Source organism: Vanacampus margaritifer, chromosome 13 (genome assembly GCF_051991255.1).
Source record: "Vanacampus margaritifer isolate UIUO_Vmar chromosome 13, RoL_Vmar_1.0, whole genome shotgun sequence".
NCBI lineage: Eukaryota > Metazoa > Chordata > Actinopteri > Syngnathiformes > Syngnathidae > Vanacampus > Vanacampus margaritifer.
Window position 1 is genome coordinate 5,717,572 of NC_135444.1, and position 22,647 is coordinate 5,740,218.

Genomic DNA, 22,647 nt, shown 5'->3' on the forward strand with positions numbered 1-22,647 from the left:
TTAACATATTAACTTGAATTAAATAACAAAAGTAAACCAAAGTGAATATATTATGTTTGATGAACTACTAATTAATTGAACTTAATAAATTAATTATGATTATTATAATTATACACTTTGGATTAATTTAATTCAATCGTGTGTTACCAATTGAAGCAATTTTTTTTTTAAAGTTGGTCAACAATTCAATTTGTAATCTTAAATTGGTTTAAACAATTCTCTTTTTAGAGTGAACATATTATTGCAAAGAAATATTTTGGGTAAGAACACTTTTGGGTCAACCTCCGAAGCCAGCACCAAAATAATTTGCTGTTTTGAAAGTCATGTTGCTACAAACACAAGGTCTTCGAGCTCACTGGTCTGGTAAACCAGGGCTTGTGAGTTCAATTCTCACTGGGACCTTTCAGGGATTCATTGACAAACCTGATTGTTACTAATGCTGTGTTATGATTTGTGTATTTAGGGTCTCTGGGATACGAATATACTCATTATGGGTGGCAATATTCAGCTTTTGACTTTAAGAACCAGATTAAGTTGCTGTTTTGAATGTCATGTTGCCACAGCTCAAAGGCCTTGTAGCTCAGTTGATTGAGCACTGGTCTAATAGCCTAAACCTGGGGGTCGTGTGTTCTATTCTCACTGGGGCCTTAGATTCGACTAACCAAATGAACTGCAGATCTCTGGTAGTACGGCATTGTTATGTTTAGGGTATCTGGGAGTTAATACTAATTACAATCAATGTAATGGCCTAAACGCCAGAATTTGGTTAATTTGCTGTTTAAAGGCCATGTTGCTACACCTGAAAGGCTTCGTAGCTTAGTGGTTAGAGCATTGGTCTTGTAAAGCAAGTTTAGTGAGTTACATTCTCACGGGGCCTTTCAAACATTATTTGATTAATTACAGATATTTGGTAGTGCTACATTATTACGTCTGTGTTTAGGGCAGGGGCGGGCAAACTCGGTCCTTGAGGGCCGGAGTCCTGTAGGTTTTGGATGTTTTCCTTCACCAACACAGCTGATATATCAGCAAGCTCTGCATACGTCTGATAACGATCCCGTTAATTGGAATCAGCTTGTGTTGGAAGAGGGAAACCTTCAAAACCTGCAGGACTCTGTCCCTCGAAGACCGAGTTTGCCCACTTCTTGTTTAGGGTATCTGGGAGTAGATACTCACTACTTTGAAAGTTATGGTCATTGTAATTTACTGTCAAAAGCTAACCTTGCGCTGCAAGCTAAATTCTCACGGGATTTGTGAGTTGACGAACCCCAGGGAATCCATCTTGTACCGGGCCTACTGATTTTCACCGATTCATACAATTTTTGTAAGTACTAATTACAAAGCGGTATTGTGTTAGGGGGCGGGAAATGCAGCTGTGACAAAAACAAGAAGCGCCGAGCCGTGAGCAACAAATAAACCTAACATGGACAAATGCATGGACAGTTGGACACTGCAATTAATTCTGTTTCAATCAGAATTACTCACAGTTTATTTGTTGAATGAAGAACAGCGAGAGGTGCTTTGTGCATTTTTAACTAATATAGATGTTTGGGGGGGTTTCAACCTAGGCAACGACGATGACATTTTCATCCGTTGCCGTGATTGGTCAAAACAAAAGTTTAGTAAATGTGCACAAGTTGCGCATAGCCCAATCAGCTTGAAGTAATGCCCTGAATGTCCTTTTCCGAGAATATCACATTGGAGCGGTCCCAGATTGATATTGTGGAGAACTCCCTTGAGTGAATCACAATTCTCAATCTGGCTATTGCCAGGTTAGTCAAAAGCCAGAACCAGATTAATTGGCTGTTTTGCCTTTAAATAATTTGTTGATTTACCAGATGATGTACAGATGATTGATAATAATGTGTTGTTCCTTCTGTATTTAGGGTCTGTGGGATAGGGATCGACCAATTACTGGCACCAATATTCAGCATTTTGACAAATTGGTTCAAATAACCAGATTAATTTGCTGCTTTGAATGTGATGCTTCCACACCTGCAAGGTCACATAGCTCAGTGGTTAGAGTGCCTTTCTTTGGTAGTACTTCTGTGTTTTGTGTCTGATAGTTATCGTCAATATACACTACTCACAAAAAGTTATGGATAGTTGGCTTTCAGGTAAAATTTATGTAAAATGTAAAAAGTTCACACTGGCTACAGTAGTGATGGGCATGACAGTTCTTTTAAGTGAACTGAATCTTTAGAATCAATTCATTAAAAAGAACCGTTCAAAAGAACCGTTCAAAAGATTCGTTCATCGAATCGTTCCTCTACGCAATACCCCCACCACCCCCAAAAAACCTGCAGGACTCCGGCCCTCGAGGACCGAGTTTGCCCATCCATGTTATAGAGGGTCTGTGCAATCAGGATCGACCGATTACCCGCACCAATATTCAGCATTCACTTTAAGAAAATGATTAACTTGCTGCTTTGAAGGGCAGGAACCACACCTATAAGTCGTCCTACCCCAGTGGTTAGAGCACTGGTCTACTAAACCAGGGTTCTTGCGTTCCATTCTCACCAGGGGCTTTCAAGGATTCTTTGGCGAACCTAATAAACTGCATATCTTTGGTAGTATTGTATTGTTACATTGGTTTTTAGGATAAATAATCACTACTCAGTAAGTTGTGGTCATTGTAATCCAGTAAAGGACGACCCAGTTTAATTTGCTGTTTTAAAGGCCATGTTGCCGCAATCACAAGTCCTCGTAGCTTAGTGGTAAGAGCACTGATCTTGCAAACCAGGGGTCCTGAGTTCATTTCTTACTGGGGCCTTTCAAGGAGTCATAGCCTTACCAAATGAACTGCATATATTTGCTAATAGTTTGTTGTTATGTGTGTAGTTAGTAATCAACAAGTTAGCAAAATGAGTAAAAAACAGACACATTTGGAAAGTTTCTCTGCAACGGAGAAAAGGCCCAGTGATGAGACAACACAGGCGCCTATGACCAAGAAGAAGAGGAAAAAAAGGTGCATGGACTTACAGTAACAGATGATTCACACGCATAATCGACCGCTCTGCGGCAAGCGGCTCTTAATTTAGCGTTATGGTGAGTGAGTTACTCATGGACTTTAGATTTGTTCTGTGGTGCCTTGTTATGTTGGCACATTTAAGGAGGGTGCTGCTAATATAGTTACATAAAAATGTGGCTTCACATTTATTTTTTATATCTACAAAATACCCCAGTTTTTGTGTTGCTCGTATCATTCATAAGCATTACCATAGTGACCTCACCATATCAAAGCGTTGTTACGCTTGTTATGGTGTTTGCGCTGCTAGTACAGGTACATAAGAGAAGTGAGAGACTGACTACTGCAGCAGATGGAAAAAGGGTCCGCAGGAAGAACCGTCACACACCCGGCACCACAGACACCACCCACAAATGTGAACTGTGTGATAGGGACTGCCATTCATGCATTGGCCTATTCAGCCATATACGATCCTGTTCCAGTAGAGCTGACGTTTAGAATTCTCTTTCATGGTCATCATAGACCGACGGAGGCCGAAGACAGCTACATAAAAATACATAGTGAATTTGCGTTTGATGTTGTAGCCTTTTATTAATCAGCCCTTGACCAATCAACCAAGGAATCATTGACTCACCAAATAAACTTCAGATGTTTGGTAGTACAGCATTGTTATGTCTATTTAGGGTCTCTGGGAGTAAATACTCACTCCTCTGAAAGTTATGGTCATTGCAATTGGCTGTCAAAAGCCAGAATCAGATTACTTTGCTGTTTTGCCTTTCAAGGATTGGTTGACTAACCAGATGATGTGCAGATGACTGATGATAATGTGTTGTTCCTTCTGTATTTAGGGTCTGTGGGATAGAGATTGACCGATTACCGCTACCAATATTCAGCGTTCAAAGAACCAGATTAATTTGCTGCTTTGAAGGTAAGGTTAAGTCTCCAAGGCCTTGTAGCTCAGTGGTTAGACCACTGGTCTAGTAAACCAGGGGTCGTGAGTTCAATTCTCACTGAGGCCTTTCAAAACCAGAACCAGGTTAGTTTTCTGTTTTGCCTTTCAATGATTTGTTGACTAACCAGATTATGTGCAAATGATTGATAATACTGTGTTATTCCTTCGGTATTTCGTGTCTGTGGGATAGAGATCGACTGATTTGGCACGAATATTCAGCATTTTGACACATTAGTTTAAAGAACCACATTAATTTGATGCTTTGAAGGTCTTGTTTCTACACCTTCAAGGCATTGTATCTCAGTGGTTAGAGCACTGGTCAAGTAAACCAGGGGTAGTGAGTTCGATTCTCACCTGGGCCTTTCACGGGATGTTTGGCTTAACGAACGGCCCACAGATTTCTGCTAATTCTACATTTTTACATCTGTGTTAAGGGTATGTGGGTGTAAATACTCACTCCTCTGAAAGTTATGGTCATTGTAATTAACCAAATCAGAACCAGTTTAGTTTACTCTTTTAAAGGCCATGCTGCCACTAGCAGAAGGGCTTGTAGCTCAGCGGTTAGTAAACCAGGGGTCGTGAGTTTGATTCTCGCTGGGGCCTATCAAGGAATCATTGACTCGCCAAATAAACTTCAGATGTTTGGTAGTACAGCATTGTTATGTCTATTTAGGGTCTCTGGGAGTAAATACTCACTCCTCTGAAAATTATGGTCATTGCAATTGACTGTCAAAAGCCAGAATCAGGTAAATTTGATGTTTTGAAGGTCACATTGCAACACCTGTAAGTGTCTTCGTAGCTCAGTGGTTGGGACACTGATCTAGTAAACTAGGGGTCTTCTGTTCTTACTGTTGTCTTTCAAGGATTATTTGATTAACCTAATAAAGTGCAGATGTTTGCTAGTGCTACATTTTTACATCTGTGTTTAGGGTATCTCGGAGGAAATACTCCTCTGAAAGTTATGGTCATTGCAATTGACTGTCAAAAGCCAGAATCAGGTTACTTTGCTGTTTTGCCTTTCAAGGATTGGTTGACTAACCAGATGATGTGCAGATGACTGATGATACTGTGTTGTTCCTTCTGTATTTAGGGTCTGTGGGATAGAGATTGACCAAATACCGCTACCAATATTTAGCGTTCAAAGAACCACATTAATTTACTGCTTTGAAGGTAATGTCAAGTTACCAAGGCCTTGTAGCTCAGTGGTCAGAGCCCTGGTCTAGTAAACCAGGGGTTGTGAGTTCAATTCTTACTGGGGCCTTTCAAGGAGTCATAACCTTACCAAATGAACTGCATATATTTGCTAATAGTTTGTTGTTATGTGTGTAGTTAGGGTCTCCAGGACTTAATATCCTCCTCACTACTCTGATAGGTATGGTCAATTTCACCGCAGAACCAGGTTAGTTTGCTGTTTGTGATTACAGCACTGGTCTAGTAAACCAAAGGTCATGAATTTGATTCTCACCTGGCCTTTTCAGGGATTCCTTGACTAAACCGATGAACTGCAGATTTGTCGTACTACTACATATTTATGTCTGCGTTCAGGGCATTTTGACAAAATGGTTCACAGAACCAGTTTAGTTTGCGCCGGTTTAATAAACCAGGGGTCGTGAGTTCAACTCTCACCTAGGCATTTCAGGAATTGTTTGACTAAGCTAATAAACTGTAGATGTTTGGTAGTGCTTTTGCGTTTTGGGTATCTAGGAGTTAATACTACCTACTCTAATAGTTACTGGCACGCCAGAGCCAGCTCAATTTGGTGTTTTAAAGACCACGGTGTTGTGACAAGGCTGCGTAGCTCAGTGGTTAGAGCACTGGTCTAGTAAACCAGATGTCATGAGTAATGTAATCCGTTCTTAGGGTATCTGGGAGTAAATACTCACTACTCTGAACGTTATGGTCATTGCAATTGACTGTCAAAAGCCAGAATCAGGTTACTTTGCTGTTTTGCCTTTCAAGGATTGGTTGACTAACCAGATGATGTGCAGATGGCTGATGATACTGTGTTGTTCCTTCTGTATTTAGGGTCTGTGGGATAGAGATTGACCAAATAACGCTACAAATATTTAGCGTTCAAAGAACCACATTAATTTACTGCTTTGAAGGTAATGTCAAGTTGCCAAGGCCTTGTAGCTCAGTGGTCAGAGCCCTGGTCTAGTAAACCAGGGGTCGTGAGTTCAATTCTTACCTGGCCTTTTCATGGATTCCTTGACTAAACCGATGAACTGCAGATTTGTCGTACTACTACATATTTATGTCTGCGTTCAGGGCATTTTGACAAAATGGTTCACAGAACCAGTTTAGTTTGCGCTGGTCTAATAAACCAGGGGTCGTGAGTTCATCTCTCACCTAGGCATTTCAGGAATTGTTTGACTAAGCTAATAAACTGTAGATGTTTGGTAGTGCTTTTGCGCTTTGGGTATCTAGGAGTTAATACTACCTACTCAAATACCTACTGGCACGCCAGAACCAGCTCAATTTGCTGTTTTAAAGACCACAGTGTTGTGACAAGGCTGCGTAGCTTAGTGGTTAGAGCACTGGTCTTGTAAACCAGGGGTCGTGAGTTCAATTCTTACTGCGGCCTTCCAAGGATTCTTTGACTCATCAAATGAACTGCAGATAGTTTGTAGTGCTGCATTGTTCTACCTCTATTTAGTGTCTCTGGGAGTTAATACTCACTACTATAAATGGTATGGTCAATGTAATTGGCTAAAACAGAAACATCTTAATTTGCCTTGTAGCTCAGTGATTAGAGCACTGGTCTAGTAAACCAGATGTCATGAGTAATGTAATTCGTTCTTAGGGTATCTGGGACTAAATACTCACTACTCTGAACGTTATGGTCATTGCAATTGACTGTCAAAAGCCAAAATCAGGTTACTTTGCTGTTTTGTCTTTCAAGGATTGGTTGACTAACCAGATGATGTGCAGATGACTGATGATACTGTGTTTGTTCCTTCTGTATTTAGGGTCTGTGGGAGAGAGATTGACCAAATACCGCTACCAATATTTAGCGTTCAAAGAACCACATTAATTTACTGCTTTGAAGGTAATGTCAAGTTACCAAGGCCTTGTAGCTCAGTGGTTAGAGCACTGGTCTAGTAAACCAGGGGTCGTGGGTTCAATTCTCACTGCGGCCTTCCAAGGATCCTTTGACTCATCAAATGAACTGCAGATATTTTGTAGTGCTGCATTGTTCTACCTGTATTTAGTGTCTCTGGGAGTTAATACTCACGACTATAAATGGTATGGTCAATGTAATTGGCTAAAACAGAACCATCTTAATTTGCCTTGTAGCTCAGTGATTAGAGCACTGGTCTAGTAAACCAGATGTCATGAGTAATGTAGTCCGTTCTTAGGGTATCTGGGAGTAAATACTCACTACTCTGAACGTTATGGTCATTGCAATTGACTGTCAAAAGCCAGAATCAGGTTACTTTGCTGTTTTGCCTTTCAAGGATTGGTTGACTAACCAGATGATGTGCAGATGACTGGTGATACTGTGTTGTTAGTGGTTAGAGCACTGGTCTAGTAAACCAGGGGTCGTGAGTTCAATTCTCACCGAGGCCTTTCAAAACCAGAACCAGATTAGTTTTCTGTTTTGCCTTTCAAGGATTTGTTGACTAACCAGATTATGTGCAAATGATTGATAATACTGTGTTATTCCTTCGGTATTTCGTGTCTGTGGGATAGAGATCGACTGATTTGGCACCAATATTCAGCATTTTGACAAATTGGTTTAAAGAACCAGATTAATTTGATAATTTGAAGGTCTTGTTTGTACGCCTTCAAGACCTTGTAGCTCAGTGGTTACAGCGCTGGTCTAGTAAACCAGGGATAGTGATTCGTATTCTCACCTGGGCCTTTCAGGGGATGTTTTGCTTAACGCACGGCCCACAGATTTCTTCTATTATTACATTTTTAAATCTGTGTTTAGGGTATCTCAGAGGAAATACTCACTCCTCTGAAAGTTATGGTCATTGCAATTGACTGTCAAAAGCCAGAATCAGGTTACTTTGCTGTTTTGCCTTTCAAGGATTGGTTGACTAACCAGATGATGTGCAGATGACTGATGATACTGTGTTGTTCCTTCTGTATTTAGGGTCTGTGGGATAGAGATTGACCAAATACCGCTACCAATATTTAGCGTTCAAAGAACCACATTAATTTACTGCTTTGAAGGTAATGTCAAGTTACCAAGGTCTTGTAGCTCAGTGGTTAGAGCACTGGTCTAGTAAACCAGGGGTCGTGAGTTCAATTCTCACTGAGGCCTTTCAAAACCAGAACCAGGTTTGTTTTCTGTTTTGCCTTTCAATGATTTGTTGACTAACCAGATTATGTGCAAATGATTGATAATACTGTGTTATTCCTTCGGTATTTCGTGTCTGTGGGATAGAGATCGACTGATTTGGCACGAATATTCAGCATTTTGACAAATTGGTTTAAAGAACCAGATTAATTTGATGCCTTGAAGGTCTTGTTTCTACAACTTCAAGGCCTTGTATCTCAGTGGTTAGAGCACTGGTCTAGTAAACCAGGGGTAGTGAGTTTGATTCTCACCTGGGCCTTTCAGGGGATGTTTGGCTTAACGAACAGCCCACAGATTTCTGCTCATTCTACATTTTTACATCTGTGTTTAGGGTATGTGGGTGTAAATACTCACTACTCTGAAAGTTATGGTCATTGTAATTAACCAAATCAGAAACAGTTTAGTTTACTCTTTTAAAGGCCATGCTGCCACTAGCAGAAGGGCTTGTAGCTCAGCGGTTAGTAAACCAGGGGTCGTGAGTTCAATTCTCACTGAGGCCTTTCAAAACCAGAACCAGTTTAGTTTTCTGTTTTGCCTTTCAATGATTTGTTGACTAACCAGATTATGTGCAAATGATTGATAATACTGTGTTATTCCTTCGGTATTTCGTGTCTGTGGGATAGAGATCGACTGATTTGGCACGAATATTCAGCATTTTGACAAATTGGTTCAAAGAACCAGATTAATTTGATGCTTTGAAGGTCTTGTTTGTACGCCTTCAAGACCTTGTAGCTCAGTGGTTACAGCGCTGGTCTAGTAAACCAGGGGTAGTGATTCGTATTCTCACCTGGGCCTTTCAGGGGATGTTTTGCTTAACGCACGGCCCACAGATTTCTTCTATTATTACATTTTTAAATCTGTGTTTAGGGTATCTCAGAGGAAATACTCACTCCTCTGAAAGTTATGGTCATTGCAATTGACTGTCAAAAGCCAGAATCAGGTTACTTTGCTGTTTTGCCTTTCAAGGATTGGTTGACTAACCAGATGATGTGCAGATGACTGATGATACTGTGTTGTTCCTTCTGTATTTAGGGTCTGTGGGATAGAGATTGACCAAATACCGCTACCAATATTTAGCGTTCAAAGAACCACATTAATTTACTGCTTTGAAGGTAATGTCAAGTTACCAAGGCCTTGTAGCTCAGTGGTTAGAGCACTGGTCTAGTAAACCAGGGGTCGTGAGTTCAATTCTCACTGAGGCCTTTCAAAACCAGAACCAGGTTTGTTTTCTGTTTTGCCTTTCAATGATTTGTTGACTAACCAGATTATGTGCAAATGATTGATAATACTGTGTTATTCCTTCGGTATTTCGTGTCTGTGGGATAGAGATCGACTGATTTGGCACGAATATTCAGCATTTTGACAAATTGGTTTAAAGAACCAGATTAATTTGATGCCTTAGAGCACTGGTCTAGTAAACCAGGGGTAGTGAGTTTGATTCTCACCTGGGCCTTTCAGGGGATGTTTGGCTTAACGAACGGCCCACAGATTTCTGCTCATTCTACATTTTTACATCTGTGTTTAGGGTATGTGGGTGTAAATAATCACTACTCTGAAAGTTATGGTCATTGTAATTAACCAAATCAGAAACAGTTTAGTTTACTCTTTTAAAGGCCATGCTGCCACTAGCAGAAGGGCTTGTAGCTCAGCGGTTAGTAAACCAGGGGTCTTGAGTTTGATTCTCGCTGGGGCCTATCAAGGAATCATTGACTCGCCAAATAAACTTCAGATGTTTGGTAGTACAGCATTGTTATGTCTATTTAGGGTCTCTGGGAGTAAATACTCACTCCTCTGAAAATTATGGTCATTGCAATTGACTGTCAAAAGCCAAAATCAGGTAAATTTGATGTTTTGAAGGTCACATTGCAACACCTGTAAATGTCTTTGTAGCTCAGTGGTTGGGACACTGATCTAGTAAACTAGGGGTCATGTGTTCTGGTCTTACTGTTGTCTTTCAAGGATCATTTGATTAACCTAATAAAGTGCAGATGTTTGCTAGTGCTACATTTTTACATCTGTGTTTAGGGTATCTCGGAGGAAATACTCCTCTGAAAGTTATGGTCATTGCAATTGACTGTCAAAAGCCAGAATCAGGTTACTTTGCTGTTTTGCCTTTCAAGGATTGGTTGACTAACCAGATTATGTGAAAATGATTGATAATACTGTGTTATTCCTTCGGTATTTCGTGTCTGTGGGATAGAAATCGACTGATTTGGGACCAATATTCAGCATTTTGACAAATTGGTTTAAAGAACCAGATTAATTTGCTGCTTCGAAAGTCTTGTTTCCACGTCTTCAAGGCCTTGTATCTCAGTGGTTGGAGCACTGCTCTAGTAAACCAAGGGTAGTGAGTTTGATTCTCACCTGGGCCTTTCAGGGGATGTTTGGCTTAACGAACGGCCCACAGATTTTTGCTAATACTACATTTTTACGTCTGTGTTTAGGGTATGTGGGTGTAAATACTCACTACTCAGTAAATTGTGGTCATTGTAATCCAGTAAAGGACGACCCAGGTTAATTTGCTGTTTTAAAGGCCATGTTGCTGCAATCGCAAGTCCTCGTAGCTTAGTGGTAAGAGCACTGATCTTGCAAACCAGGGGTCCTGAGTTCAATTCTTACTGGGGCCTTTCAAGGAGTCATACCCTTACCAAATGAACTGCATATATTTGCTAATAGTTTGTTGTTATGTGTGTAGTTAGGGTCTCTAGGACTTAATATCCTCATCACTACTCTGATAGGTATGGTCAATTTCACCGCAGAACCAGGTTAATTTGCTGTTTGTGATTACAGCACTGGTCTAGTAAACCAGAGGTCATGAATTTTATTCTTACCTGGACTTTTCAGGGATTCCTTGACTAAACCGATGAACTGCAGATTTGTCGTACTACTACATATTTATGTCTGCGTTCAGGGTATTTTGACAAAATAGTTCACAGAACCAGTTTAGTTTGTGCTGGTCTAATGAACCAGGGGTCGTGAGTTCAACTCTCACCTAGGCATTTCAGGAAATGTTTGACTAAGCTAATAAACTGTAGATGTTTGGTAGTGCTTTTGTGTTTTGGGTATCTAGGAGTTAATACTACCTACTCTAATAGCTTTTGGCACGCCAGAACCAGCTCAAATTGCTGTTTTAAAGACAACGGTGTTGTGACAATGCTGCGTAGCTCAGTGGTTAGAGCACTGGTCTCGTAAACCAGGGGTCGTGAGTTCAATTCTCACTGAGGCCTTCCAGACCCAGGTAAATTTGCTGTTTTGCCTTTGAAGGATTTGTTGACTAACCAGATTATGTGAAAATGATTGATAATATTGTGTTATTCCTTCGGTAGTTCGTGTCTGTAGAATAGGAATCGACTGATTTGGCACCAATATTCAGCATTTTGACAAATTGGTTTAAAGAACCAGATTAATTTGCTGCTTCGAAGGTCTTGTTTCCACGTCTTCAAGGCCTTGTATCTCAGTGGTTGGAGCACTGCTCTAGTAAACCAAGGGTTGTGAGTTCAATTCTCACTGAGGCCTTTCAAAACCAGAACCAGGTTTGTTTTCTGTTTTGCCTTTCAATGATTTGTTGACTAACCAGATTATGTGAAAATGATTGATAATACTGTGTTATTCCTTCGGTATTTCGTGTCTGTGGGATAGAGATCGACTGATTTGGCACGAATATTCAGCATTTTGACAAATTGGTTTAAAGAACCAGATTAATTTGATGCCTTGAAGGGCTTGTTTCTACACATTCAAGGCCTTGTATCTCAGTGGTTAGAGCACTGGTCTAGTAAACCAGGGGTAGTGAGTTTGATTCTCACCTGGGCCTTTCAGGGGATGTTTGGCTTAACGAACGGCCCACAGATTTCTGCTCATTCTACATTTTTACATCTGTGTTTAGGGTATGTGGGTGTAAATACTCACTACTCTGAAAGTTATGGTCATTGTAATTAACCAAATCAGAAACAGTTTAGTTTACTCTTTTAAAGGCCATGCTGCCACTAGCAGAAGGGCTTGTAGCTCAGCGGTTAGTAAACCAGGGGTCGTGAGTTCAATTCTTACTGGGGCCTTTCAAGGAGTCATAACCTTACCAAATGAACTGCATATATTTGCTAATAGTTTGTTGTTATTTGTGTAGTTAGGGTCTCTAGGACTTAATATTCTCCTCACTACTCTGATAGGTATGGTCAATTTCACCGCAGAACCAGGTTAGTTTGCTGTTTTTGATTACAGCACTGGTCTAGTAAACCAGAGGTCATGAATTTGATTTTTACCTGGCCTTTTCAGGGATTCCTTGACTAAACCGATGAACTGCAGATTTGTCGTACTACTACATATTTATGTCTGCGTTCAGGGCATTTTGACAAAATGGTTCACAGAACCAGTTTAGTTTGCGCCGGTTTAATAAACCAGGGGTCGTGAGTTCAACTCTCACCTAGGCATTTCAGGAATTGTTTGACTAAGCTAATAAACTGTAGATGTTTGGTAGTGCTTTTGCGTTTTGGGTATCTAGGAGTTAATACTACCTACTCTAATAGTTACTGGCACGCCAGAGCCAGCTCAATTTGGTGTTTTAAAGACCACGGTGTTGTGACAAGGCTGCGTAGCTCAGTGGTTAGAGCACTGGTCTCGTAAACCAGGGGTCGCGAGTTCAATTCTCACTGCGGCCTTCCAAGGATTCTTTGACTCATCAAATAAACTGCAGATAGTTTGTAGTGCTGCATTGTTCTACCTCTATTTAGTGTCTCTGGGAGTTAATACTCACTACTATAAATGGTATGGTCAATGTAATTGGCTAAAACAGAACCATCTTAATTTGCCTTGTAGCTCAGTGATTAGAGCACTGGTCTAGTAAACCAGACGTCATGAGTAATGTAATCCGTTCTTAGGGTATCTGGGAGTAAATACTCACTACTCTGAACGTTATGGTCATTGCAATTGACTGTCAAAAGCCAGAATCAGGTTACTTTGCTGTTTTGCCTTTCAAGGATTGGTTGACTAACCAGATGATGTGCAGATGACTGATGATACTGTGTTGTTCCTTCTGTATTTAGGGTCTGTGGGATAGAGATTGACCGATTACCGCTACCAATATTCAGTGTTCAAAGAACCAGATTAATTTGCTGCTTTGAAGGTAATGTCAAGTTACCAAGGCCTTATAGCTCAGTGGTTAGAGCACTGGTCTAGTAAACCAGGGGTTGTGAGTTCAATTCTCACTGAGGCCTTTCAAAACCAGAACCAGGTGAATTTGCTGTTTTGCCTTTGAAGGATTTGTTGACTAACCAGATTATGTGAAAATGATTGATAATATTCTGTTATTCCTTCGGTATTTCGTGTCTGTGGGATACAAATCGACTGATTTGGCACCAATATTCAGCATTTTGACAAATTGGTTTACAGAACCAGATTAATTTGCTGCTTCGAAGGTCTTGTTTCCACGTCTTCAAGGCCTTGTATCTCAGTGGTTGGAGCACTGCTCTAGTAAACCAAGGGTAGTGAGTTTGATTCTCACCTGGGCTTTTCAGGTGATGTTTGGCTTAACGAACGGCCCACAGATTTTTACTAATACTACATTTTTACGTCTGTGTTTAGGGTATGTGGTGTAAATACTCACTACTCAGTAAGTTGTGGTCATTGTAATCCAGTAAAGGACGACCCAGGTTAATTTGCTGTTTTAAAGGCCATGTTGCTGCAATCGCAACTCCTCGTAGCTTAGTGTTAAGAGCACTGATCTTGCAAACCAGGGATCCTGAGTTCAATTCTTACTGGGGCCTTTCAAGGAGTCATAACCTTACCAAATGAACTGCATATATTTGCTAATAGTTTGTTGTTATGTGTGTAGTTAGGGTCTCTAGGACTTAATATCCTCCTCACTACTCTGATAGGTATGGTCAATTTCACCGCAGAACCAGGTTAATTTGCTGTTTGTGATTACAGCACTGGTCTAGTAAACCAGAGGTCATGAATTTGATTCTTACCTGGCCTTTTCAGGGATTCCTTGACTAAACCGATGAACTGCAGATTTGTCGTACTACTACATATTTATGTCTGCATTCAGGGCATTTTGACAAAATGGTTCACAGAACCAGTTTAGTTTGCGCTGGTCTAATAAACCAGGGGTCGTGAGTTCAACTCTCACCTAGGCATTTCAGGAATTGTTTGACTAAGCTAATAAACTGTAGATGTTTGGTAGTGCTTTTGCGTTTTGGGTATCTAGGAGTTAATACTACCTACTCTAATAGCTACTGGCACGCCAGAACCAGCTCAATTTGCTGTTTTAAAGACCACGGTGTTGTGACAAGGCTGCGTAGCTCAGTGGTTAGAGCACTGGTCTTGTAAACCAGGGGTCGTGAGTTCAATTCTCACTGCGGCCTTCCAAGGATTCTTTGACTCTCTAATGAACTGCAGATAGTTTGTAGTGCTGCATTGTTCTACCTCTATTTAGTGTCTCTGGGAGTTAATACTCACTACTATAAATGGTATGGTCAATGTAGTTGGCTAAAACAGAACCATCTTAATTTGCCTTCTAGCTCAGTGATTAGAGCACTGGTCTAGTAAACCAAATGTCATGAGTAATGTATTCCGTTCTTAGGGTATCTGGGAATAAATACTCACTACTCTGAACGTTACGGTCATTGCAATTGACTGTCAAAAGCCAGAATCAGGTTACTTTGCTGTTTTGCCTTTCAAGGATTGGTTGACTAACCAGATGATGTGCAGATGACTGATGATACTGTGTTGTTCCTTCTGTATTTAGGGTCTGTGGGATAGAGATTGACCGATTACCGCTACCAATATTCAGCGTTCAAAGAACCAGATTAATTTGCTGCTTTGAAGGTCAGGTCAAGTCTCCAAGGCCTTGTAGCTCAGTGGTTAGAGCACTGGTCTAGTAAACCAGGGGTCGTGAGTTCAATTCTCACTGAGGCCTTTCAAAACCAGAACCAGGTTAGTTTTCTGTTTTGCCTTTCAATGATTTGTTGACTAACCAGATTATGTGCAAATGATTGATAATACTGTGTTATTCCTTCGGTGTTTCGTGTATGTGGGATAGAGATCGTCTGATTTGGCACGAATATTCAGCATTTTGACACATTAGTTTAAAGAACCAGATTAATTTGATGCTTTGAAGGTCTTGTTTCTACACCTTCAAGGCCTTGTATTTCAGTGGTTAGAGCACTGGTCTAGTAAACCAGGGGTAGTGAGTTTGATTCTCACCTGGGCCTTTCAGGGGATGTTTGTTTTAACGAACGGCCCACAGATTTCTGCTAATTCTACATTTTTACATCTGTGTTAATGGTATGTGGGTGTAAATACTCACTACTCTGAAAGTTATGGTCATTGTAATTAACCAAATCAGAACCAGTTTAGTTTACTCTTTTAAAGGCCATGCTGCCACTAGCAGAAGGGCTTGTAGCTCAGCGTTTAGTAAACCAGGGGTCGTGAGTTTGATTCTCGCTGGGGCCTATCAAGGAATCATTGACTCGCCAAATAAACTTCAGATGTTTGGTGGTACAGCATTGTTATGTCTATTTAGGGTCTCTGGGAGTAAATACTCACTCCTCTGAAAATTATGGTCATTGCAATTGACTGTCAAAAGCCAGAATCAGGTAAATTTGATGTTTTGAAGGTCACATCGCAACACCTGTAAATGTCTTTGTATTACAGTGGTTGGGACACTGATCTATTAAACTAGGGGTCATGTGTTCTGTTCTTACTGTTGTCTTTCAAGGATCATTTGATTAACCTAATAAAGTGCAGATGTTTGCTAGTGCTACATTTTTACATCTGTGTTTAGGGTATCTCAGAGGAAATACTCACTCCTCTGAAAGTTATGGTCATTGCAATTGACTGTCAAAAGCCAGAATCAGGTTACTTTGCTGTTTTGCCTTTCAAGGATTGGTTGACTAACCAGATGATGTGCAGATGACTGATGATACTGTGTTGTTCCTTCTGTATTTAGGGTCTGTGGGATAGAGATTCACCAAATACCGCTACCAATATTTAGCGTTCAAAGAACCACATTAATTTACTGCTTTGAAGGTAAGGTCATGTGTCCAAGTCCTTGTAGCTCAGTGGTTAGAGCACTGGTCTAGTAAACCAGGTGTCGTGAGTTCAATTCTCACCGAGGCCTTTCAAAACCAGAACCAGATTAGTTTTCTGTTTTGCCTTTCAAGGATTGGTTGACTAACCAGATGATGTGCAGATGACTGATGATACTGTGTTGTTCCTTCTGTATTTAGGGTCTGTGGGATAGAGATTGACCAAATACCGCTACCAATATTTAGCGTTCAAAGAACCACATTCATTTACTGCTTTGAACACCGCAGAACCAGGTTAGTTTGCTGTTTGTGATTACAGCACTGGTCTAGTAAACCAGAGGTCATGAATTTGATTCTTACCTGGCCTTTTCAGGGATTCCTTGACTAAACCGATGAACTGCAGATTTGTCGTTCTACTACATATTTATGTCTGCGTTCAGGGCATTTTGACAAAATGGTTCACAGAACCAGTTTAGTTTGCGCTGGTTTAATAAACCAGGGGTCGTGAGTTCAACTCTCACCTAGGCATTTCAGGAATTGTTTGACTAAGCTAATAAACTGTAGATGTTTGGTAGTGCATTTGCGTTTTGGGTATCTAGGAGTTAATACTACCTACTCTAATAGTTACTGGCACGCCAGAGCCAGTTCAATTTGCTGTTTTAAAGACCACGGTGTTGTGACAAGGCTGCGTAGCTCAGTGGTTAGAGCACTGGTCTCGTAAACCAGGGGTCGTGAGTTCAATTCTCACTGCGGCCTTCCAAGGATTCTTTGACTCATCAAATGAACTGCAGATAGTTTGTAGTGCTGCATTGTTCTACCTGTATTTAGTGTCTCTGGGAGTTAATACTCACTACTATAAATGGTATAGTAAATGTAATTGGCTAAAACAGAACCAACTTAATTTGCTTTGTAGCTCAGTGATTAGAGCACTGGTCTAGTAAACAAGATGTCATGAGTAATGTAATACGTTCTTAGGGTATCTGGGAGTAAATACTCACTACTCTGAACGTTATGGTCATTGCAATTGACTGTCAAAAGCCAGAGTCAGGTTACTTTGCTGTTTTGCCTTTCAAGGATTGGTTGACTAACCAGATGATGTGCAGATGACTGATGATACTGTGTTGTTAGTGGTTAGAGCACTGGTCTAGTAAACCAGGTGTCGTGAGTTCAATTCTCACCGAGGCCTTTCAAAACCAGAACCAGATTAGTTTTCTGTTTTGCCTTTCAAGGATTTGTTGACTAACCAGATTATGTGCAAATGATTGATAATACTGTGTTATTCCTTCGGTATTTCGTGTCTGTGGGATAGAGATTGACTGATTTGGCACCAATATTCAGCATTTTGACAAATTGGTTTAAAGAACCAGATTAATTTGATGCTTTGAAGGTCTTGTTTGTACGCCTTCAAGACCTTGTAGCTCAGTGGTTAGAGCGCTGGTCTAGTAAACCAGGGGTAGTGATTCGTATTCTCACCTGGGCCTTTCAGGGGATGTTTTGCTTAACGCACGGCCCACAGATTTCTTCTATTATTACATTTTTAAATCTGTGTTTAGGGTATCTCAGAGGAAATACTCACTCCTCTGAAAGTTATGGTCATTGCAATTGACTGTCAAAAGCCAGAATCAGGTTACTTTGCTGTTTTGCCTTTCAAGGATTGGTTGACTAATCAGATGATGTGCAGATGACTGATGATACTGTGTTGTTCCTTCTGTATTTAGGGTCTGTGGGATAGAGATTGACCGATTACCGCTACCAATATTCAGCGTTCAAAGAACCAGATTAATTTGCTGCTTTGAAGGTAAGGTCAAGTCTCCAAGGCCTTGTAGCTCAGTGGTTAGAGCACTGGTCTAGTAAACCAGGGTTCGTGAGTTCAATTCTCACTGAGGCCTTTCAAAACCAGAACCAGGTTAGTTTTCTGTTTTGCCTTTCAATGATTTGTTGACTAACCAGATTATGTGCAAATGATTGATAATACTGTGTTATTCCTTCGGTATTTCGTGCCTGTGGGATAGAGATCGACTGATTTGGCACGAATATTCAGCATTTTGACAAATTGGTTTAAAGAACCAGATTAATTTGATGCCTTGAAGGTCTTGTTTCTACACCTTCAAGGCCTTGTATCTCAGTGGTTAGAGCACTGGTCTAGTAAACCAGGGGTAGTGAGTTCGATTCTCACCTGGGCCTTTCAGGGGATGTTTGTCTTAACGAACGGCCCGCAGATTTCTGCTCATTCTACATTTTTACATCTGTGTTTAGGGTATGTGGGTGTAAATACTCACTACTCTGAAAGTTATGGTCATTGTAATTAACCAAATCAGAACCAGTTTAGTTTACTCTTTTGGAGGCCATGCTGCCACTAGCAGAAGGGCTTGTAGCTCAGCGGTTAGTAAACCAGGGGTCGTGAGTTTGATTCTCGCTGGGGCCTATCAAGGAATAATTGACTCGCCAAATAAACTTCAGATGTTTGGTAGTACAGCATTGTTATGTCTATTAAGGTCTCTGGGAGTAAATACTCACTCCTCTGAAAATTATGGTCATTGCAATTGACTGTCAAAAGCCAGAATCAGGTAAATTTGATGTTTTGAAGGTCACATTGCAACACTTGTAAATGTCTTTGTAGCTCAGTGGTTGGGACACTGATCTAGTAAACTAGGGGTCATGTGTTCTGGTCTCACTGTTGTCTTTCAAGGATCATTTGATTAACCTAATAAAGTGCAGATGTTTGCTAGTGCTACATTTTTACATCTGTGTTTAGGGTATCTCGGAGGAAATACTCCTCTGAAAGTTATGGTCATTGCAATTGACTGTCAAAAGCCAGAATCAGGTTACTTTGCTGTTTTGCCTTTTTAGGATTGGTTGACTAACCAGATGATGTGCAGATGACTGATGATACTGTGTTGTTACTTCTGTATTTAGGGTCTGTGGGATAGAGATTGACCAAATACCGCTACCAATATTTAGCGTTCAAAGAACCACATTAATTTACTGCTTTGAAGGTAATGTCAAGTTACCAAGGTCTTGTAGCTCAGTGGTAAGAGCACTGGTCTAGTAAACCAGGGGTCGTGAGTTCAATTCTCACAGAGGCCTTCCAGAACCAGGTAAATTTGCTGTTTTGCCTTTGAAGGATTTGTTGACTAACCAGATTATGTGAAAATGATTGATAATACTGTGTTATTCCTTCGGTATTTCGTGTCTGTGGGATAGAAATCGACTGATTTGGCACCAATATTCAGCATTTTGACAAATTGGTTTAAAGAACCAGATTAATTTGCTGCTTCGAAGGTCTTGTTTCCACATCTTCAAGGCCTTGTATCTCAGTGGTTGGAGCACTGCTCTAGTAAACCAAGGGTAGTGAGTTTGATTCTCACCTGGGCCTTTCAGGGGATGTTTGGCTTAACGAACGGCCCACATATTTTTGCTAATACTACATTTTTACGTCTGTGTTTAGGGTATGTGGGTGTAAATACTCACTACTCAGTAAGTTGTGGTCATTGTAATCCAGTAAAGGACGACCCAGGTTAATTTGCTGTTTTAAAGGCCATGTTGCTGCAATCGCAAGTCCTCGTAGCTTACTGGTAAGAGCACTGATCTTGCAAACCAGGGGTCCTGAGTTCATTTCTTACTGGGGCCTTTCAAGGAGTCATAACCTTACCAAATGAACTGCATATATTTGCTAATAGTTTGTTGTTATGTGTGTAGTTAGGGTCTCTAGGACTTAATATCCTCCTCACTACTCTGATAGGTATGGTCAATTTCACCGCAGAACCAGGTTAATTTGCTGTTTGTGATTACAGCACTGGTCTAGTAAACCAGAGGTCATGAATTTGATTCTTACCTGGCCTTTTCAGGGATTTCTTGACTAAACCGATGAACTGCAGATTTGTCGTACTACTACATATTTATGTCTGCGTTCAGGGTATTTTGACAAAATGGTTCACAGAACCAGTTTAGTTTGCGCTGGTCTAATAAACCAGGGGTCGTGAGTTCAACTCTCACCTAGGCATTTCAGGAATTGTTTGACTAAGCTAATAAACTGTAGATGTTTGGTAGTGCTTTTGCGTTTTGGGTATCTAGGAGTTAATACTACCTACTCTAATAGCTACTGGCACGCCAGAACCAGCTCAATTTGCTGTTTTAAAGACCACGGTGTTGTGACAAGGCTGCGTAGCTCAGTGGTTAGAGCACTGGTCTTGTAAACCAGGGGTCGTGCGTTCAATTCTCACTGAGGCCTTCCAGACCCAGGTAAATTTGCTGTTTTGCCTTTGAAGGATTTGTTGACTAACCAGATTATGTGAAAATGATTGATAATATTGTGTTATTCCTTCGGTAGTTCGTGTCTGTTGGATAGGAATCGACTGATTTGGCACCAATATTCAGCATTTTGACAAATTGGTTTAAAGAACCAGATTAATTTGCTGCTTCGAAGGTCTTGTTTCCACGTCTTCAAGGCCTTGTATCTCAGTGGTTGGAGCACTGCTCTAGTAAACCAAGGGTAGTGAGTTTGAATCTCACCTGGGCCTTTCAGGGGATGTTTGGCTTAACGAACGGCCCACAGATTTTTGCTAATACTACATTTTTACGTCTGTGTTTAGGGTATGTGGGTGTAAATACTCACTACTCAGTAAATTGTGGTCATTGTAATCCAGTAAAGGACGACCCAGGTTAATTTGCTGTTTTAAAGGCCATGTTGCTGCAATCGCAAGTCCTCGTAGCTTAGTGTTAAGAGCACTGATCTTGCAAACCAGGGGTCCTGAGTTCAATTCTTACTGGGGCCTTTCAAGGAGTCATAACCTTACCAAATGAACTGCATATATTTGCTAATAGTTTGTTGTTATGTGTGTAGTTAGGGTCTCTAGGACTTAATATCCTCCTCACTACTCTGATAGGTATGGTCAATTTCACCGCAGAACCAGGTTAATTTGCTGTTTGTGATTACAGCACTGGTCTAGTAAACCAGAGGTCATGAATTTGATTCTTACCTGACCTTTTCAGGTATTCCTTGACTAAACCGATGAACTGCAGATTTGTCGTACTACTACATATTTATGTCTGCGTTCAGGGCATTTTGACAAAATGGTTCACAGAACCAGTTTAGTTTGCGCTGGTCTAATAAACCAGGGGTCGTGAGTTCAACTCTCACCTAGGCATTTCAGGAATTGTTTGACTAAGCTAATAAACTGTAGATGTTTGGTAGTGCTTTTGCATTTTTGGGTATCTAGGAGTTAATACTACCTACTCTAATAGCTACTGGCACGCCAGAACCAGCTCAATTTGCTGTTTTAAAGACCACGGTGTTGTGACAAGGCTGCGTAGCTCAGTGGTTAGAGCACTGGTCTCGTAAACCATGGGTCGTGAGTTCAATTCTCACTGCGGCCTTCCAAGGATTCTTTGACTCATCAAATGAACTGCAGATAGTTTGTAGTGCTGCATTGTTCTACCTCTATTTAGTGTCTCTGGGAGTTAATACTCACTACTATAAATGGTATGGTCAATGTAATTGGCTAAAACAGAACCATCTTAATATGCCTTCTAGCTCAGTGATTAGAGCACTGGTCTAGTAAACCAAATGTCATGAGTAATGTAATCCGTTCTTAGGGTATCTGGGAGTAAATACTCACTACTCTGAACGTTATGGTCATTGCAATTGACTGTCAAAAGCCAGAATCAGGTTACTTTGCTGTTTTGCCTTTCAAGGATTGGTTGACTAACCAGATGATGTGCAGATGACTGATGATACTGTGTTGTTCCTTCTGTATTTAGGGTCTGTGGGATAGAGATTGACCGATTACCGCTACCAATATTCAGCGTTCAAAGAACCAGATTAATTTGCTGCTTTGAAGGTAAGGTCAAGTCTCCAAGGCCTTGTAGCTCAGTGGTTAGAGCACTGGTCTAGTAAACCAGGGGTCGTGAGTTCAATTCTCACTGAGGCCTTTCAAAACCAGAACCAGGTTAGTTTTCTGTTTTGCCTTTCAATGATTTGTTGACTAACCAGATTATGTGCAAATGATTGATAATACTGTGTTATTCCTTCGGTATTTCGTGTATGTGGGATAGAGATCGTCTGATTTGGCACGAATATTCAGCATTTTGACACATTAGTTTAAAGAACCAGATTAATTTGATGCTTTGAAGGTCTTATTTCTACACCATCAAGGCCTTGTATCTCAGTGGTTAGAGCACTGGTCTAGTAAACCAGGGGTAGTGAGTTCGATTCTCACCTGGGCCTTTCAGGGGATGTTTGGTTTAACGAACGGCCCACAGATTTCTGCTAATTCTACATTTTTACATCTGTGTTAAGGGTATGTGGGTGTAAATACTCACTACTCTGAAAGTTATGATCATTGTAATTAACCAAATCAGAACCAGTTTAGTTTACTCTTTTAAAGGCCATGCTGCCACT

The 22,647-nt window shown here is 40.6% G+C and overlaps 23 non-coding genes across 23 annotated transcripts; all 23 read left to right on the forward strand.

The window, feature by feature from the left end:
* The first annotated feature begins 3,911 nt into the window (after positions 1-3,911).
* On the forward strand, positions 3,912-3,984 carry trnat-agu (transfer RNA threonine (anticodon AGU)). Its single transcript has one exon. It is a non-coding gene; the product is annotated as a tRNA-Thr (tRNA).
* Positions 3,985-5,105: 1,121 nt separating this feature from the next.
* Positions 5,106-5,178, forward strand: trnat-agu (transfer RNA threonine (anticodon AGU)). The gene has a single exon. It is a non-coding gene; the product is annotated as a tRNA-Thr (tRNA).
* Positions 5,179-6,039: 861 nt separating this feature from the next.
* On the forward strand, positions 6,040-6,113 carry trnat-agu (transfer RNA threonine (anticodon AGU)). The gene has a single exon. It is a non-coding gene; the product is annotated as a tRNA-Thr (tRNA).
* A 315-nt stretch (positions 6,114-6,428) lies between these two features.
* trnat-ugu (transfer RNA threonine (anticodon UGU)) lies at positions 6,429-6,501 on the forward strand. Its single transcript has one exon. It is a non-coding gene; the product is annotated as a tRNA-Thr (tRNA).
* A 483-nt stretch (positions 6,502-6,984) lies between these two features.
* trnat-agu (transfer RNA threonine (anticodon AGU)) lies at positions 6,985-7,057 on the forward strand. Its single transcript has one exon. It is a non-coding gene; the product is annotated as a tRNA-Thr (tRNA).
* Positions 7,058-8,117: 1,060 nt separating this feature from the next.
* Positions 8,118-8,190, forward strand: trnat-agu (transfer RNA threonine (anticodon AGU)). The gene has a single exon. It is a non-coding gene; the product is annotated as a tRNA-Thr (tRNA).
* A 222-nt stretch (positions 8,191-8,412) lies between these two features.
* trnat-agu (transfer RNA threonine (anticodon AGU)) lies at positions 8,413-8,485 on the forward strand. The gene has a single exon. It is a non-coding gene; the product is annotated as a tRNA-Thr (tRNA).
* Positions 8,486-9,356: 871 nt separating this feature from the next.
* trnat-agu (transfer RNA threonine (anticodon AGU)) lies at positions 9,357-9,429 on the forward strand. Its single transcript has one exon. It is a non-coding gene; the product is annotated as a tRNA-Thr (tRNA).
* Positions 9,430-11,380: 1,951 nt separating this feature from the next.
* On the forward strand, positions 11,381-11,453 carry trnat-cgu (transfer RNA threonine (anticodon CGU)). The gene has a single exon. It is a non-coding gene; the product is annotated as a tRNA-Thr (tRNA).
* A 511-nt stretch (positions 11,454-11,964) lies between these two features.
* trnat-agu (transfer RNA threonine (anticodon AGU)) lies at positions 11,965-12,037 on the forward strand. Its single transcript has one exon. It is a non-coding gene; the product is annotated as a tRNA-Thr (tRNA).
* A 768-nt stretch (positions 12,038-12,805) lies between these two features.
* Positions 12,806-12,878, forward strand: trnat-cgu (transfer RNA threonine (anticodon CGU)). The gene has a single exon. It is a non-coding gene; the product is annotated as a tRNA-Thr (tRNA).
* Positions 12,879-13,360: 482 nt separating this feature from the next.
* Positions 13,361-13,433, forward strand: trnat-agu (transfer RNA threonine (anticodon AGU)). Its single transcript has one exon. It is a non-coding gene; the product is annotated as a tRNA-Thr (tRNA).
* A 1,076-nt stretch (positions 13,434-14,509) lies between these two features.
* On the forward strand, positions 14,510-14,582 carry trnat-ugu (transfer RNA threonine (anticodon UGU)). The gene has a single exon. It is a non-coding gene; the product is annotated as a tRNA-Thr (tRNA).
* A 481-nt stretch (positions 14,583-15,063) lies between these two features.
* Positions 15,064-15,136, forward strand: trnat-agu (transfer RNA threonine (anticodon AGU)). Its single transcript has one exon. It is a non-coding gene; the product is annotated as a tRNA-Thr (tRNA).
* A 1,130-nt stretch (positions 15,137-16,266) lies between these two features.
* Positions 16,267-16,339, forward strand: trnat-agu (transfer RNA threonine (anticodon AGU)). The gene has a single exon. It is a non-coding gene; the product is annotated as a tRNA-Thr (tRNA).
* Positions 16,340-16,930: 591 nt separating this feature from the next.
* On the forward strand, positions 16,931-17,003 carry trnat-cgu (transfer RNA threonine (anticodon CGU)). The gene has a single exon. It is a non-coding gene; the product is annotated as a tRNA-Thr (tRNA).
* A 1,060-nt stretch (positions 17,004-18,063) lies between these two features.
* On the forward strand, positions 18,064-18,136 carry trnat-agu (transfer RNA threonine (anticodon AGU)). Its single transcript has one exon. It is a non-coding gene; the product is annotated as a tRNA-Thr (tRNA).
* Positions 18,137-18,358: 222 nt separating this feature from the next.
* Positions 18,359-18,431, forward strand: trnat-agu (transfer RNA threonine (anticodon AGU)). The gene has a single exon. It is a non-coding gene; the product is annotated as a tRNA-Thr (tRNA).
* An 830-nt stretch (positions 18,432-19,261) lies between these two features.
* Positions 19,262-19,334, forward strand: trnat-agu (transfer RNA threonine (anticodon AGU)). The gene has a single exon. It is a non-coding gene; the product is annotated as a tRNA-Thr (tRNA).
* Positions 19,335-20,405: 1,071 nt separating this feature from the next.
* On the forward strand, positions 20,406-20,478 carry trnat-ugu (transfer RNA threonine (anticodon UGU)). Its single transcript has one exon. It is a non-coding gene; the product is annotated as a tRNA-Thr (tRNA).
* A 1,072-nt stretch (positions 20,479-21,550) lies between these two features.
* trnat-cgu (transfer RNA threonine (anticodon CGU)) lies at positions 21,551-21,623 on the forward strand. Its single transcript has one exon. It is a non-coding gene; the product is annotated as a tRNA-Thr (tRNA).
* Positions 21,624-22,105: 482 nt separating this feature from the next.
* Positions 22,106-22,178, forward strand: trnat-agu (transfer RNA threonine (anticodon AGU)). The gene has a single exon. It is a non-coding gene; the product is annotated as a tRNA-Thr (tRNA).
* Positions 22,179-22,400: 222 nt separating this feature from the next.
* On the forward strand, positions 22,401-22,473 carry trnat-agu (transfer RNA threonine (anticodon AGU)). Its single transcript has one exon. It is a non-coding gene; the product is annotated as a tRNA-Thr (tRNA).
* The last annotated feature ends 174 nt before the right edge of the window (positions 22,474-22,647 follow it).